This window comes from Triticum urartu, chromosome 3A (genome assembly GCF_056163025.1).
Source record: "Triticum urartu cultivar PI428250 chromosome 3A, HENAU_Tu73, whole genome shotgun sequence".
NCBI classification, from domain to species: domain Eukaryota; kingdom Viridiplantae; phylum Streptophyta; class Magnoliopsida; order Poales; family Poaceae; genus Triticum; species Triticum urartu.
In genome coordinates, this window is record NC_141875.1 from 663,433,591 (window position 1) to 663,449,979 (window position 16,389).

General features: G+C 45.9%; 1 long non-coding RNA gene across 1 annotated transcript; it reads right to left on the reverse strand.

The window, feature by feature from the left end:
• Positions 1-258: 258 nt before the first annotated feature.
• LOC125549053 (uncharacterized) lies at positions 259-12,638 on the reverse strand. Its single transcript, XR_015599879.1, has 3 exons — positions 12,262-12,638; positions 10,858-10,929; positions 259-510 (listed from the first exon to the last, which is right to left on the reverse strand). It is a non-coding gene; the product is annotated as an uncharacterized LOC125549053 (long non-coding RNA).
• Between the last annotated feature and the right edge of the window lie 3,751 nt (positions 12,639-16,389).

A 16,389-nucleotide genomic window follows, 5' to 3' on the forward strand; every position in this document is an offset into this window, starting at 1 on the left:
CCTCGAACAACATATGCAAGTGTTGCGGCTTAAACGTCGAGGCCATCATCCATCATCGCAACGTTCTTTGGGGAGGCACCATCGTATTTTGATTGTGTCCTTGTCCATCCTTGATTGGCCATACATGGACACAACTTTATGTCATTCTGGTTACATGTGACGCCCCCGATTCGACCGTATACTAATCATACACGTAAATGTGTACGATCAAGATCAGAGACTCACGAGAAGATATCACAATACAACTCTAGACACAAATAAAATAATACAAGCTTTATATTACAAGCCAGGGGTCTCGAGGGCTCGAATACACAAGAGTCAGCGGAAGCAACAATATCTGAGTACAGACATAAGTTAGACAAGTTTGCCTTAAGAAGGCTAGCACAAAAGCAATATCGATCGAAAAGGCAAGGCCTCCTGCCTGGGAGCCTCCTAACTACTCCTGGTCGTCGGCGGTCTCCACGTAGTAGTAGGCATCAGCGGTGGCATCTGGCTCCTGGGCTTCGACATCTGGTTGCATCAACCAGAAAGAAGAAGAAAGGGGGAAAGGGGGTAGCAAAGCAACCGTAAGTACTCATCCAAAGTACTCGCAAGTAAGGATCTACACTACATATGCATCAGTATCAATGAAATGGTTAGTATCTATGGACTAAACTGCAGAATGCCAGAAAGAAGGGGAAAGCCTAGCCTATCGAAAACTAGCATCTTCAAGCATCTTGCAGCATATAGAAGGGTACAGATCAACATAATGTAAAGTAGTAGTGTTATCAACCTCGGCCAGAGATCCTTTCTCGACTCCCTGCGAGAAAGCAATCCCAGAGCCATACTATCCATTTCTCATCACAATCCATTTCTCATCACAAGTATCCAGTTCTAGTTGTATCGATCGGGATACAACTCCAAGTGTCCGTTACCGTAGGACGGGCTATCGATAGATGTTTTCTTCCCTGCAGGGGTGCACCAACTTACCCACCACGCTCGATTAACTCCGGCCGGACACACTTTCATGGGTCATGCCCGGCCTTGGCCAAACAATACGCCGCAACCTGACCTAGGCTTAATAGAGAGGTCAAGCACGCCGGACTAAACCTATGCCCCCAGGGGTCATGGGCCATCGCCCCGGGAACTCCTGCACGTTGCGTGGGCGGCCGGTGAGCAAACCTAGCTACCTCCTTCAAAAAGGCAGGTGCTTACGCAGTCCAACCCGGCGCGCGCCGCTCAGTCGCTGACGTCTATTAAGCTTCGGCCGATGCATACGACGCAGAACGCCCATACTATGCCCACGTGATGGTTAGTGCTATCAGGCCAGAGGCCCCTCGGATCAAATATCCAAATCGTAGTGGATTAGGAACGCGCGGTAACAAGCAGAGACTCACGAAAGATGCGACCCCGTCGCTGAAGGAAATATGCCCTAGAGGCAATAATAAAGTTATTATTTATTTCCTTATTTCATGATAAATGTTTATTATTCATGCTAGAATTGTATTATCCGGAAACATAATACTTGTGTGAATACATAGACAAACCAAACGTCACTAGTATGCCTCTACTAGACTAGCTTGTTAATCAAAGATGGTTATGTTTCCTAACCATGGACAAAGAGTTGTCATCTGATTAACAGGATTACATCATTAGTTGAATGATCTGATTGACATGACCCATTCCAATTAGCTTAGCACCCGATCATTTAGTATGTTGCTATTGCTTTCTTCATGACTTATACATGTTCCTATGACTATGAGATTATGCAACTCCCGTTTGCCGGAGGAACACTTTGTGTGCTACCAAACGTCACAACGTAACTGGGTGATTATAAAGGAGCTCTACAGGTGTCTCCAAAGGTAAATGTTGGGTTGGCGTATTTCGAGATTAGGATTTGTCACTCCGATTGTCGGAGAGGTATCTCTGAGCCCTCTCGGTAATGCACATCACATAAGCCTTGCAAGCATTGCAACTAATGAGTTAGTTGCGAGATGATGTATTACGAAACGAGTAAAGAGACTTGCCGGTAACGAGATTGAACTAGGTATTGAGATACCGACGATCGAATCTCGGGCAAGTAACATACCGATGACAAAGGGAACAACGTATGTTGTTATGCGGTCTGACCGATAAAGATCTTCGTAGAATATGTGGGAGCCAATATGAGCATCCAGGTTCCGCTATTGGTTATTGACCGGAGACGTGTCTCGGTCATGTCTACATTGTTCTCGAACCCGTAGGGTCCGCACGCTTAAGGTTTCGATGACAGTTATATTATGAGTTTATGCATTTTGATGTACCGAAGTTTGTTCGGAATCCCGGATGTGATCACGGACATGATGAGGAGTCTCGAAATGGTCGAGACATAAAGATTGATATATTGGAAGCCTAAATTTGGATATCGGAAGTGTTCCGGGTGAAATCGGGATTTTACCGGAGTACCGGGAGGTTACCGGAACCCCCCGGGAGGTATATGGGCCTTAGTGGGCTTTAGTGGAAGAGAGGAGAGGTGGCCAGGGCTGGGCCGCGCGCCCCTCCCCCCCTAGTCCGAGTAGGACAAGGAGAGAGGGGGCGGCGCCCCCCCCTTCCTTCTCTCTCTCCTCTTTCCCACTCCCGAATCCTATTCCAACTAGGAAAGGGGGGGATCCTACTCCCGGTGGGAGTAGGACTCCTCCTGGCGCGCCCTCCTCCTGGCCGGCCGCACCCCCCCCCCCTTTGAACCTTTATATACGGGGGCAGGGGGCACCCCTAGAGACACAAGTTGATCCACGTGATCATATTCTTAGCCGTGTGCGGTGCCCCCTTCCACCATAATCCTTGATAATATTGTAGCGGTGCTTAGGCGAAGCCCTGCGATGGTAGAGCATCAAGATCGTCACCACGCCGTCGTGTTGACGGAACTCTTCCCCGACACTTTGCTGGATCGGAGTCCGGGGATCGTCATCGAGCTGAACGTGTGCTAGAACTCGGAGGTGCCGTAGTTTCGGTGCTTGATCGGTCGGGCCGTGAAGACGTACGACTACATCAACCGCGTTGTGCTAACGCTTCCGCTATCGGTCTACAAGGGTACGTAGATCACACTCTTCCCTCTCGTTGCGATGCATCACCATGATCTTGCGTGTGCGTAGGAATTTTTTTGAAATTACTATGTTGCCCAACAGTGGAATCCGAGCCTAGGTTTTATGTGTTGATGTTATATGCACGAGTAGAACACAAGTGGGTTGTGGGCGATATAAGTCATACTGCTTACCAACATGTCATACTTTGGTTCGGCGGTATTGTTGGACGAAGCGGCCCGGACCGACATTACGCGTACGCTTACGCGAGACCGGTTCTCCCGACGTGCTTTGCACATAGGTGGCTTGCGGGTGACAGTTTCTCCAACTTTAGTTGAACCGAGTGTGGCTACGCCCGGTCCTTGCGAAGGTTAAAACAGCACCAACTTAACAAACTATCGTTGTGGTTTTGATGCGTAGGTAAGATTGGTTCTTGCTTAAGCCCGTAGCAGCCACGTAAAACTTGCAACAACAAAGTAGAGGACGTCTAACTTGTTTTTGCAGGGCATGTTGTGATGTGATATGGTCAAGGCATGATGCTAAATTTTATTGTATGAGATGATCATGTTTTGTAACCGAGTTATCGGCAACTGGCAGGAGCCATATGGTTGTCGCTTTATTGTATGCAATGCAATTGCGCTGTAATGCTTTACTTTATCACTAAGCGGTAGCGATAGTCATGGGAGCATAAGATTGGCGAGACGACAACGATGCTACGATGGAGATCAAGGTGTCGCCCCGGTGACGATGGTGATCACGACGGTGCTTCGAAGATGGAGATCACAAGCACAAGATGATGATGGCCATATCATATCACTTATATTGATTGCATGTGATGTTTATCTTTTATGCATCTTATCTTGCTTTGATTGACGGTAGCATTATAAGATGATCTCTCACTAATATCAAGAAGTGTTCTCCCTGAGTATGCACCGTTGCGAAAGTTCTTCATGCTGAGACACCACGTGATGGTCGGGTGTGATAGGCTCTACGTTCAAATACAACGGGTGCAAAACAGTTGCACACGCAGAATACTCAGGTTATACTTGACGAGCCAAGCATATACAGATATGGCCTCGGAACACGGAGACCGAAAGGTCGAGCGTGAATCTTATAGCAGATATGATCAACATAGTGATGTTCACCAATGAAACTACTCCATCTCACGTGATGATCGGACATGGTTTAGTTGATTTGGATCACGTAATCACTTAGAGGATTAGAGGGATGTTTATCTAAGTGGGAGTTCTTAAGTAATATGATTAATTGAACCTAAATTTATCATGAACTTAGTACCTGGTAGTATCTTGCTTGTTTATGTTTGATTGTAGATAGATGGCCCGTGCTGTTGTTCCGTTGAATTTTAATGTGTTCCTCGAGAAAGCAAAGTTGAAAGATGATGGTAGCAATTACACGGACTGGGTCCGTAACTTGAGGATTATCCTCATTGCTGCACAGAAGAATTACGTCCTCGAAGCACCGCTGGGTGCCAGGCCTGCTGCTGGAGCAACACCAGATGTTATGAACGTCTGGCAGAGCAAAGCTGATGACTACTCGATAGTTCAGTGTGCCATGCTTTATGGCTTAGAATCGGGACTTCAACGACGTTTTGAACGTCATGGAGCATATGAGATGTTCCAGGAGTTGAAGTTAATATTTCAAGCAAATGCCCGGATTGAGAGATATGAAGTCTCCAATAAGTTCTATAGCTGCAAGATGGAGAAGAACAGTTCTGTCAGTGAGCATATACTCAAAATGTCTGGATATAATAATCACTTGATTCAATTGGGAGTTAATCTTCCAGATGATTGCGTCATTGACAGAATTCTCCAATCACTGTCACCAAGCTACAAGAGCTTCGTGATGAACTATAATATGCAAGGGATGAATAAGACTATTTCCGAGCTCTTCGCAATGCTGAAAGCTGCGGAGGTAGAAATCAAGAAGGAGCATCAAGTGTTGATGGTCAACAAGACCACTAGTTTCAAGAAAAAGGGCAAAGGAAAGAAGAAGGGGAACTTCAAAAAGAATAGCAAGCAAGTTGCTACTCAAGAGAAAAAACCCAAACCTGGACCTAAGCCTGAAACTGAGTGCTTCTACTGCAAGCAGACTGGTCACTGGAAGCGGAACTACCCCAAGTATTTGGCGGATAAGAAGGATGGCAAGGTGAACAAAGGTATATATGATATACATGTTATTGATGTGTACCTTACTAATGCTCGCAGTAGCACCTGGGTATTTGATACTGGTTCTGTTGCTAATATTTGCAACTCGAAATAGGGACTACAGATTAAGCGAAGATTGGCTAAGGACGAGGTGACGATGCGCGTAGGAAATGGTTCCAAAGTCGATGTGATCGCAGTCGGCACGCTACCTCTACATCTACCTTTGGGATTAGTATTAGACCTAAATAATTGTTATTTGGTGCCAGCGTTAAGCATGAACATTATATCTGGATCTTGTTTGATGCGAGACGGTTATTCATTTAAATCAGAGAATAATGGTTGTTCTATTTATATGAGTAATATCTTTTATGGTCATGCACCCTTAAAGAGTGGTCTATTCTTATTAAATCTCGATAGTAGTGACACACATATTCATAGTGTTGAAGCCAAAAGATGCAGAGTTGATAATGATAGTGCAACTTATTTGTGGCACTGCCGTTTGGGTCATATCGGTATAAAGCGCATGAAGAAACTCCATACTGATGGGCTTTTGGAACCACTTGATTATGAATCACTTGGTACTTGCGAACCGTGCCTTATGGGTAAGATGACAAAAACACCGTTCTCCGGTACTATGGAGAGAGCAACAGATTTATTGGAAATCATACATACAGATGTATGTGGTCCGATGAATGTTGAGGCTCGTGGCGGATATCGTTATTTTCTCACCTTCACAGATGACTTAAGCAGATATGGGTATATCTACTTAATGAAACATAAGTCTGAAACGTTTGAAAAGTTCAAAGAATTTCAGAGTGAAGTTGAAAATCATCGTAACAAGAAAATAAAATTCCTACGATCTAATCGTGGAGGAGAATATTTGAGTTACGAGTTTGGTGTACATTTGAAACAATGTGGAATAGTTTCGCAACTCACGCCACCCGGAACACCACAGCGTAATGGTGTGTCCGAACGTCGTAATCGTACTTTACTAGATATGGTGCGATCTATGATGTCTCTTACTGATTTACCGCTATCGTTTTGGGGATATGCTCTAGAGACGGCCGCATTCACGTTAAATAGGGCACCATCAAAATCCATTGAAACGACGCCTTATGAACCGTGGTTTGGCAAGAAACCAAAGTTGTCGTTTCTGAAAGTTTGGGGCTGCGATGCTTATGTGAAAAAGCTTCAACCTGATAAGCTCGAACCCAAATCGGAGAAATGTGTCTTCATAGGATATCCAAAGGAAACTATTGGATACACCTTCTATCACAGATCCGAAGGCAAGACTTTTGTTGCTAAATTCGGAAATTTTCTGGAGAAGGAGTTTCTCTCGAAAGAAGTGAGTGGGAGGAAAGTAGAACTTGACGAGGTAACAGTACCTTCTCCCTTATTGGAAAGTAGTACATCACAGAAACCTGTTTCTGTGACACCTACACCAATTAGTGAGGAAGCTAATGATAATGATCATGAAACTTCAGAACAAGATACTACTGAACCTCATAGATCAACCAGAGTAAGATCCGTACCAGAGTGGTACGGTAATCCTGTTCTGGAAGTCATGCTACTAGATCATGATGAACCTACGAACTATGAAGAAGCGATGGCGAGCCCAGATTCCGCAAAATGGCTTGAAGTCATGAAATCTGAGATGGGATCCATGTATGAGAACAAAGTATGGACTTTGGTTGACTTGCCCAATGATCGGCAAGCAATTGAGAATAAATGGATCTTCAAGAAGAAGACTGACACTGACGGTAATATTACTGTCTACAAAGCTCGACTTGTCGCAAAAGGTTTTCAGCAAGTTCAAGGGATTGACTACGATGAGACCTTCTCACCCGTAGCGATGCTTAAGTCTGTCCGAATCATGTTAGCAATTGCCGCATTTTATGATTATGAAATTTGGCAAATGGATGTCAAAACTGCATTCCTGAATGGATTTCTGCAAGAAGAGTTGTATATGATGCAGCCGGAAGGTTTTGTCGATCCAAAGGGGGCTAACAAAGTGTGCAAGCTCCAGCGATCCATTTATGGACTGGTGCAAGCCTCTCGGAGTTGGAATAAACGCTTTGATAGTATGATCAAAGCATTTGGTTTTGTACAGACTTTTGGAGAAGCCTGTATTTACAAGAAAGTGAGTGGGAGCTCTGTAGCATTTCTGATATTATATGTAGATGACATATTGCTAATCGGAAATGATATAAAATTTCTGGATAGCATAAAAGGATACTTGAATAAGAGTTTTTCAATGAAAGACCTCGGTGAAGCTGCTTACATATTGGGCATTAAGATCTATAGAGATAGATCAAGACGCTTAATTGGACTTTCACAAAGCACATACCTTGACAAAGTTTTGAAGAAGTTCAAAATGGATCAAGCAAAGAAAGGATTCTTGCCTGTGTTACAAGGTGTGAAATTGAGTAAGACTCAATCCCCGACCAATGCAGAAGATAGAGAGAAAATGAAAGATGTTCCCTATGCTTCAGCCATAGGCTCTATCATGTATGCAATGCTGTGTACCAGACCTGATGTGTGTCTTGCTATAAGTCTAGCAGGGAGGTACCAAAGTAATCCAGGAGTGGATCACTGGACAGCGGTCAAGAACATCCTGAAATACCTGAAAAGGACTAAGGATATGTTTCTCATATATGGAGGTGACAAAGAGCTCATCGTAAATGGTTACGTTGATGCAAGCTTTGACACTGATCCGGACGATTCTAAATCGCAAACCGGATACGTGTTTACATTAAACGGTGGAGCTGTCAGTTGGTGCAGTTCTAAACAAAGCGTTGTGGCGGGATCTACATGTGAAGCGGAGTACATAGCTGCTTCGGAAGCAACAAACGAAGGAGTTTGGATGAAGGAGTTCATATCCGATCTAGGTGTCATACCTAGTGCATCGGGTCCAATGAAAATCTTTTGTGACAATACTGGTGCAATTGCCTTGGCAAAGGAATTCAGATTTCACAAGAGAACCAAGCACATCAAGAGACGCTTCAATTCCATCCGGGATCTAGTCCAGGTGGGAGACATAGAGATTTGCAAGATACATACGGATCTGAATATAGCAGACCCGTTGACTAAGCCTCTTCCACGAGCAAAACATGATCAGCACCAAAGCTCCATGGGTGTTAAAATCATTACTGTGTAATCTAGATTATTGACTCTAGTGCAAGTGGGAGACTGAAGGAAATATGCCCTAGAGGCAATAATAAAGTTATTATTTATTTCCTTATTTCATGATAAATGTTTATTATTCATGCTAGAATTGTATTATCCGGAAACATAATACTTGTGTGAATACATAGACAAACCAAACGTCACTAGTATGCCTCTACTTGACTAGCTCGTTAATCAAAGATGGTTATGTTTCCTAACCATAGACATGTGATGTCATTTGATTAACGAGATCACATTATTAGGAGAATGATGTGATTGACATGACCCATTCCATTAGCTTAGCACCCGATCGTTTAGTATGTTGCTATTGCTTTCTTCATGACTTATACATGTTCCTATGACTATGAGATTATGCAACTCCCGTTTGCCGGAGGAACACTTTGTGTGCTACCAAACGTCACAACGTAACTGGGTGATTATAAAGGAGCTCTACAGGTGTCTCCAAAGGTAAATGTTGGGTTGGCGTATTTCGAGATTAGGATTTGTCACTCCGATTGTCGGAGAGGTATCTCTGAGCCCTCTCGGTAATGCACATCACATAAGCCTTGCAAGCATTGCAACTAATGAGTTAGTTGCGAGATGATGTATTACGAAACGAGTAAAGAGACTTGCCGGTAACGAGATTGAACTAGGTATTGAGATACCGACGATCGAATCTCGGGCAAGTAACATACCGATGACAAAGGGAACAACGTATGTTGTTATGCGGTCTGACCGATAAAGATCTTCGTAGAATATGTGGGAGCCAATATGAGCATCCAGGTTCCGCTATTGGTTATTGACCGGAGACGTGTCTCAGTCATGTCTACATTGTTCTCGAACCCGTAGGGTCCGCATGCTTAAGGTTTCGATGACAGTTATATTATGAGTTTATGCATTTTGATGTACCGAAGTTTGTTCGGAGTCCCGGATGTGATCACGGACATGACGAGGAGTCTCGAAATGGTCGAGACATAAAGATTGATATATTGGAAGCCTAAATTTGGATATCGGAAGTGTTCCGGGTGAAATCGGGATTTTACCGGAGTACCGGGAGGTTACCGGAACCCCCCGGGAGGTATATGGGCCTTAGTGGGCTTTAGTGGAAGAGAGGAGAGGTGGCCAGGGCTGGGCCGCGCGCCCCTCCCCCCTAGTCCGAGTAGGACAAGGAGAGGGGGCGGCGCCCCCCTTCCTTCTCTCTCTCCTCTTTCCTGCTCCCGAATCCTATTCCAACTAGGAAAGGGGGGATCCTACTCCCGGTGGGAGTAGGACTCCTCCTGGCGCGCCCTCCTCCTGGCCGGCCGCACCCCCCCTTTGAACCTTTATATACGGGGGCAGGGGGCACCCCTAGAGACACAAGTTGATCCACGTGATCATATTCTTAGCCGTGTGCGGTGCCCCCTTCCACCATAATCCTTGATAATATTGTAGCGGTGCTTAGGCGAAGCCCTGCGACGGTAGAGCATCAAGATCGTCACCACGCCGTCGTGCTGACGGAACTCTTCCCGACACTTTGCTGGATCGGAGTCCGGGGATCGTCATCGAGCTGAACGTGTGCTAGAACTCGGAGGTGTCGTAGTTTCAGTGCTTGATCGGTCGGGCCGTGAAGACGTACGACTACATCAACCGCGTTGTGCTAACGCTTCCGCTATCGGTCTACAAGGGTACGTAGATTACACTCTTCCCTCTCGTTGCGATGCATCACCATGATCTTGCGTGTGCGTAGGATTTTTTTTGAAATTACTACGTTGCCCAACAACCGCCCCGTCTCGAGTACTTGCAGCAAGGGCTAAGAATGCCCGTCCACGCCTCGTAAGTATCTCGTGGGCACCTTCCAGGTCAACCCGACTCCACATCACTCGCTATTAAGCTCGCGCGGGTACCCCTCAGGGCCGACCCTTCTTTAGTAACATGGTTCAGTGTAAGTCATAGTAACCATAGTAACTATGCGTCTAACACCAAGGGGAAAACCCGAGGAATCACCCCCGATGAATTCCACTCGATGTTATCATCAAGGTGAATGTAAGAGGATCCACCCTCGAGGTTCACACTTGAGGGGTTGCACGACAGAGCCGTAATGGAAGTGGTTAAGGAGGAAATCACCCTCGATGACCACGACCGGATAGCTACACTACAGAGATCTCATCAGGAGTGATGTAAGAGGTTCCAGCCTCGACACTCGATGGTAACTCTGTAGAGTCGAGCAACAAAAGGGGAAGTGATGTGCGGTGTCGGGGCCTGGACGTCGATCACGTTGATCAAGTCATCGAACATAAAGCGGGGCAACTGGGACAAGGTGGGGGTCACTGATGGATCTCTAACCAACCTATACTAAGCAGTTTAGGATAAGCAGGTAAGGTATGAAAGCAGGTAACAAAAACAGGCTATGCATTAGAGTAGGATCATACATAAAGCAGTAGCAGTTCTAATGCAAGCATGAGAGGGAAAGAAATGGGCGATATCAGAATGCTCAAGGGGGGTTTGCTTGCCTGGTTGCTTTGGCAAGGAGCGGTCGTCGGGAATGTAGTCGTACTCAGTCGCATCAACGCCGGTCTCGGAGTCTGCCGGAGAAGAAGAGGGGGGAGAAACAGTAAATACGGGGCAAACAAGCATCACAAAAATATAACAAGGCAAAACGCGGTGCCAGGGGTGACCTAACGCAGTACTAGGCGATACTGGCAAAGGGGGAAAACATCCGGGAAATTTTTCCCGGAGTTAGGCATTTTTGGACAAATGAAACAAAGGGGAAAGGTTGCACGTTCGCTATGATAGGGGCATGTGGTGGACGAACGGAGCGCGTATTTGGATCCATCTCGTCGTTCTGAGCAACTTTCATATATAAAGTTTTTCGATCCGAGCTACGGTTAATTTTTTATGAATTATTAAAGTTTATAAAATTTTCTGAAATTATTTTAATTCAATAAAACTGAAAGGGGCTGGGTGCACCCGGTGCGGTGCACCCAGAGATGCAGCAGTGGCCGACAGGTGGGCTAGTCAACTGCTGATGCAACTGTTGACTGGTCAACCTTTGACCGGTCTGCCGGTCCAGCCGGACCCCCATGTCAGTGACTCTGGGCCTAAGAACAGTTTTTATTTAAAACTAACAGATTTAATTAGTGGCATGGGGCCAGCTGTCAGTGGGGGTTAGCAGGGTGTTAATCACGTGGCTAATGACGCCACGTCAGCGACTATCCATGGCGCGGCAGAGCACACCGGTGACGGCGCTGTAGGAGACGGCTGGGCGCGCCGCTTGGTCCCAAGGGTGGCCGGCGCTCGCGCGCGTCTGGAGGGGCGAACGGGAGGCCGCCGGGTGGCCGGCAGGTGGACGACGGCGTCGCCGTTCGAGGAGGCAGCGGCGGGCTTCGACGGGGCTGGAACGGCGACGAGCGGCGAGCGTCGCGCGGGAGGGCAGCAGCCGCGGGCGACGCGGGGCATGGTCGGGCGTGGTTCAGCGGGCGCCGGGCGCGCCGGGGCGGCTGCAGATGATGGCGGGCGCGGCGGCGGCGGGATTAAGCGGGCGAGCGCGTGCGGGAAGAGGCGGGGTTGGGGGCGCCGACGAGCAGCAGCAGCAGCGGAGTGGACGAGGCCGGTCGGGGCCAGACGCGGTGACGCGCAGTGGCGGCAGCAGCAGCGGGCAGGCAGAGTGCAGCGGCGTGGCGCGGTCGCCACGAAGGCGTTCAGCAGGGAGCGGGATGGCCGCGAGCAGGGATGGCGCGCGCGGCTGGGGCGACGCAGTTGGATGCGGCCGGAGCACGATAGGGGAAAGGCGAGCGCGCGCACACAGCGAGCTTCGGGCGCGGCCACTAGAGGTAGCGGACGGCGGCTTACGGCGACCTACGGCGGGGATTTGAGGCGGGAAGGAGGGGGAGAAGGGGAGGAGCGAGGAGGCTCACGTAGAGGCACACAGTGGCCGCGCGGGAACTTAGGAGCGCAGCGGAGGCCGAAGCTGTTGGGGAGGCGGCGACGTAGGGGACGATGCAGAGGCGCTCCTGCTCGGGTGATTCATCGGGGAGGAAGAGAAGGTCGAGGCAGTCCTTCTTGGCGCGGAGGCGATGCGAGGCGGTGGCGGGGGCCGCGTGCGTTACGACGGCGGTGCCATGGCGGCGCTCGGGCGAGGGGAAAGCAGAGAGGGAGCGAGGGGAGAGTGAGCGAGGTGGAGAGGGGGATCTGAGGGCGAGGAGGCAAGTGGGGAGGGGAGACGGGGAAGCCCGAGGCATCGGGGCCTTATCCCCTCCGGGACGGCGTCGGTGAGGCGGTTCGACGGGAGCAAGCTCCTATTCGGGCGCAGTGGTGAACAGAAGAAGAAGACCGGGGGAGAAGATGGGATGGGCCTGGACGAGTGGACCGAGGCCCATGGGGGCAGGGGGCCTCTCTCTCGTTCCCCCTTTTTCTTTTTCTTTTATTTCTAATGCTCTTTTCTTTTTACAGAAAATGCTTTGCAATATTTGAGCTGCCAAAAGTGGTTCTGTAAAAAGTTGGACTTGGACAAATAAACACATTACAATATTTGGCACCTTCCACAAAAAGTTTGGGAGGAGTTTGAATTGATTTGGATTTTTCACAAATGGAAAAGCATTTAAAAATGCTGATTTGGAACTGCTTTAATTCCCAGGGGAAAGTAGCTATCTCAAATGATGTTGAATCACTCATTACATTTAGTTAGTTAATATTTGCAACCCAGCGAACATTTTTTTTACTGTTTGGAGAAATAATTTATTTGACTTTATTTTAAAATTGAATTTGAATTGGTTTTGAATCAAAGTGAGATTAGCAACAGTAACAGTGATGACTAGGCATATTAGTAGGGGATTACTATAGCTTGATTATCCGGGCGTTGCAAAACTCCTCCACTATAAGAAATCTCGTCCCGAGATTTAAGAGGTGGAGTAAGGGGGAAGCTATAAGGACGAATGTCTGAAAGGATCAGCATCTGGTAGTTATCTCAAGGAAGGAGATTTTAGAAGCACCAGGACGTATCAGAGTGCTAAACGGATATTCAACAAGTTTCAACCAGGTAGGCATCCATCTGATGCCCAAAATAGGTGATGAAGGAGTTTAGAGCAAAGAAGACTAATGTTACCTCTGATATTGAAGTGAAACATGGTGAGAAAGTTAGCTCGTGTATTACATACGAAGCTGAGTGCCAAGAATATTTCGGAATCAAGGTTGTATAGGAGAGTCAGGTTTCGATCCTGTGGAACTATGGGTTATGGGCCCACCTTGTGTGTTCAGAGTAGGAAAAGCGGCGACATCTTGCACGGATATGATGACAAGGCATGTCATAGGATAGCATGTCAGTTATGTTGGCATCAACGTTGGTACCAAGGGCGAGGGACGAAGAGAACCATCTTCCTGCTCGTTGGAACGAGGCAGGCCATTAGGCACAGTTCTCGTCCATCGATGGTTTCCAGAATGTCAACAACAATAGTAACAGGGTTTTACTGTAAGAGTTGTACACCTAGATGTTTATTTAAGCAGAAGAATATTATTGCTTAGATCATATATATCACAAGAAAGGTTTAAGTGAAACAAGGGAAATGAAAATGTGATTATTAATTTAATCAGAACAATGGAAAGGAAAATGTGTTTAAACACAAATATCAGGAGTATATTGTTCCCAAGGACAAGCAAAGGATGACATCCATGACAAGGTAGTGGATTACCTTTTAGGTAAAGGAGAGAGGAAATGCATGATGTTACCCATACAACAGTGTTTGGATAAGTGATCAAGAAACATTTAGCATTGCGCCTCCAATGTTCTTAATGATGTTCGGAGTAACAAAGTCATGCTTTTGGATAGCATTGACATGGCCATCATGTAAAGGTCGGATTTTAGAAACACAAGGATCCAATGAGAATTTCTAGAACATCTCATGAAATTTTATTAGAAAAAATATGAGGATGTGGCCGATGGGTTCAGCAGCAATCCATCGACATGTCAAAAAGGATGTATTTCCAAAATTATATGAACAAGTTTGTGTTGGGGGAAGGCAAGAAGGTTGTCGATGATAAAACAAACCATCGAATGGCAAGGATGGTATTTCTCATAATGAATTCGATTGATATCCTAGAGGAGCTCAGAATGTTGATGATGATCTCGACACAATTGTCGAGAGGTTTCAAGAAGATGTAATCAATCGGCAATGGAATCGAGTCAAAAAAATGATGAAGCGAAAGGTTAGTGGAACAACGGGTACGACACAAACTCGAAATCAAGCTTGCTGTTCAAGGAGAAATGATATGACGAGGAAGATCGATGTAAGCTTAGCTCATCATCGAAAATGGTGCTCCGGGAAGAAGGACCAGGTAGCACAATTAAATTTTTTAGTACGATAATGATATAACTGATCATGCTAGGAATGACTTGAAGGATTATTGAACTCGTAAGCAACGAAAATTACTTGAGAGTTATAGAATCATAGTGCAGAATCGATTCACTTATCAGTGTTCTCAAGTGACTAATAACCCAGAACCCGTGGAAAATTGGAATCAGCGAGAAATAATAGTTGAGGTAGAACTCATAAGAAGTTATGTAGTCTTGTGATATTCTCGAGATACTAGAGGGTAATACTCAAAGATAGGGCATAATAGAGTTTTGGACATGTGTATTCATCTACAGAAGACCAGTACTTTAACTTGTCCGAGAAATGAGATCAAAGAAGAACAATATGGTCGGAACCACGTTTGCAAAAGACCAAATCCCAGATATAAGAACTTATACCAAGGGGACAATTAATTTTAGGAGAAGCTTCCATGATAAGATCTACATAGTTTCCATGGGCATGAACATAAAGTTCAAGGTCGACTCCCACTTCTACAATGCATAACCTTTCATTTTATTTCTCGCTCTTGATGAAGTTGTAGTATTGAAATTTTATCTGACGAAAAGCCAGTAGAGTATAACCCGCATAACTTCCAAGTTCACACAGATTAGGGAAGGCATAGGTTCAACCCATCGGGGCATCTTAGGAACATATATCATAAATTCCAAGAATAAATAACACAAGCTCGGTAGTAGAGCATGCTTGAGAAAGTGGAGGATACAATTTACCAAAAGCATTATGTATCCGAGGGAAAGCTCACAAGCTTATTGAATATGAAGGACGTTGTCGGATAAAATCCGAAAAAGGGGGTCTGGTGGTCCACAAGGGATCTGATGTGAGCATCAGTACTCAACCAGAGGAAGAAAGAATGCAAGGACATCAGATTATAGAAACAACTGACTAACTCAAAGCTCAATTGCAAAGGAATTATGAATTCCATGACAAGGGATCAGAAGTAATGCTCTGATTAGGGATGGATAGGTAGAATAGCCTTAGGGTTACAATCAATGGCGATTAGATTGGTCGAGATCCAACTCATGTTAAAATGACGTTTGAGTCGGAAAGATGAATTCTAGGATCTGATTGAGGATTGCGAGCATTCGCAACATATTGTATCAACGGACTCAAAATGATAATGACAATGGATGACAATAAGATTCTTACACTTATGGTATTAACCATAATGCAAGCAAGCAAGAAATTCAAGAACAATAGGCTATTGAGGATTTTCACAAGAACGAATGGTATTACGAAGACTTTTTTGAAGTACAAGAATCAACTGAGGATGAGAGGATACTCGATAGGTGCACAAAGTTATCCGTAGGGGTATTCAGATGACAAGGAACTGCAAGGCAGTAAGCTCAAAGGATTCTCGGAAAATGGAGAGCAGTTCAGGGCATCTTGTAATAACAAGATCAATGGGATAGAATGTAAGATTGGCAAGTGTGTGTAGTTATCCATAAGGATATTTCACTGGTAGGGAATTGCAAAGGCAACAGGCACAAAGTCTCGAGAGAATATCGTAGAGTATCTTCGGAATCTTCTGATGCAGCAGGCGATCATCTGAAATAAGGGGGCTCTCCGGGCGGATGTGATCATGAGATCCTAATATTCGAGTTAGTAAAACCTTTTAACCCGAATAGAAGAGAGATCAGAGCCCCAGAGTGAAAGTGCAACTATCCCTAGGTGGTTTTGGTA